General features: G+C 40.1%; 1 protein-coding gene across 1 annotated transcript in view; it reads left to right on the top strand.

Annotated features, from left to right (window-relative positions):
• Positions 1-1,959, top strand: part of LOC101851575 — a gene marked incomplete in the record, with an annotated part of 13,428 nt that overhangs the window by 2,974 nt on the left and 8,495 nt on the right.

Here is a 1,959-nt window from a genome sequence, read left to right as displayed (position 1 = left end):
CCCCCCCCCCTACCCCCGCTCCACCCCAGCGCCTGCCCCTCTCCTCAGAGGGCCTTGCTGTGTCGATATGGAATTTAAATTATCTTATAAACCATATCATATTATGTCATGATACAATGCCCAAAACGCAGCAACCGTCGTGTTTGAGAAGAGAAGTGTGCACAACTTTACCCACATGTCCGCACCATCTGATACAGACTTACAGACCTTCTATTTGCTTTGCAAATCTTTGTAAAGTCGGAGCACAAACAATTTATTTTTAGAAACATCGGCTTTCAAGGTTTTAGTGCTGTTGTAGCCTCTTTGTCCTTTAACTTGTTCTTCTTTTTGTGTTTATGAACCACGTATCAGTGATTCTGTTGAATAGTCTTTGCAAATAAACACATTTATTAATCAAAATACCTGTATACTGTAGGCTGCAGTCCATCTCTTAAAAACGTCCGATGTGGCGGTCAAGAACTAGTGACAGCACTTTTCATCTTTTCCCTACCCAGTTTGGTTTATTTTGTTTGAGTAAAGAGAAGCGCTTCAACACAATAACAGCCATTTACTAGAGAGAAAAATTAAAACATAATGACAGAAGCAACAGAAGAAAAAATAAAGAAGTAGGGCCTACTAAATGTGCCCTCTATCTAACAGCTTGTTTGAGTACAGCAATGCACATTCATTACGTCATTTCGTTCTGGGGGAAAGTAAGACAGACAAAAAGAAAGAAAAGAAGTAGGATATCTACAAGTGACGCCCTCCAACTACCCGCTTGGTTGAGCACAGAGGGGCACATGGACACAATTACGTTCATTTAGTGCTGAAAACCCCCAAAAAACAAAGCAAAACAGATGGACAGAAACAACAGGAGGAAAGACAAAAAGTAGATCCTATCGATCCTCTCATTGGCGCCTTTCAACCTCCTGCCCTAGTCGAGGTACGCTCAGATCTTGTGTACGACAATTGCTACGGTTCAACGACCAAAACACAACAAGCTGGGCCAAGGGCGGGGTGGGTCTGTGACGGTCTGTGTGACCCCGCTGACCCAGCACAGGTTTGCGTGGGAGAAGAGTAAGACAATAAAGTATACACTAATGTAGACGTCACCAGCTATGCCGGCATGTGTTGTTCGTTCGGCCTAGGGGTGCAAACATGGATTGTCACCTTCTGACAATCTGTGATCAACGTCAGAGAGGACATTTTTCTCTTCTCGATACGCAATTTCTGTTTTTGTTCTATAAATAGATTAGTGGTTAAAGCAATTTTGACGTCTTGGGGGTGGTTTTACGACGAAACTGATTGCGTGGGGTTTTTTTTTAATATTATGTTTTTCTCTGTTATGTTTGCCTTACTATATTACATCTGTTTGTCTATATCTTAGTCTTTGGTTATCGCTGCTGCTCATCATTTTGTTAGTTTTAGTTTTTGTCAGAATTTTACGGTATTTGCAACACAAAAAGGTTATATAAGTGTCGAGTATAAGATATGTTACTTTAATAGAGTGTAACATACAAAAGAAAAAAAGAAAAAAAAGAAAAGATCAGCGTGATCGATGTTTAAAAGGAAAGAAGGAGCAAATCACTTTAGAGCGCCCTTCAACCACACCCGTTGCTCATCTTTGAATAGATCTGACGCGGTAGCCAGTACGAAACAATTTTGAATTCCTTGTGAAAATAAATATCAACCGAGGAAAATTTTAAAAACAAAGAAAACGAAAAATAGAATTGAAAAGAAACAGAAAATGTAACTGTCAAACTGAGCTTAGTGTTGTCCCTTTATTTCTTGGTCGTATATTATACAACAATACGGTACGTTAACGTGTTCAAGATCAGGGTAAACGAGTATACCCTTATATCCAACACAATTTTAACTCTATCTCTCACTCTTTCTCTGTCTGTCTGTCTGTCTGTCTGTCTGTCTGTCTGTCTGTCTGTCTGTCTGTCTGTCTGTCTGTCTGTCTGTCTGTCTCTCTGT

Source organism: Aplysia californica, unplaced genomic scaffold, assembly GCF_000002075.1.
Source record: "Aplysia californica isolate F4 #8 unplaced genomic scaffold, AplCal3.0 scaffold00151, whole genome shotgun sequence".
Classification (NCBI taxonomy): Eukaryota; Metazoa; Mollusca; class Gastropoda; order Aplysiida; family Aplysiidae; genus Aplysia; species Aplysia californica.
This window is presented reverse-complemented; position numbering and strand designations above follow the sequence as displayed.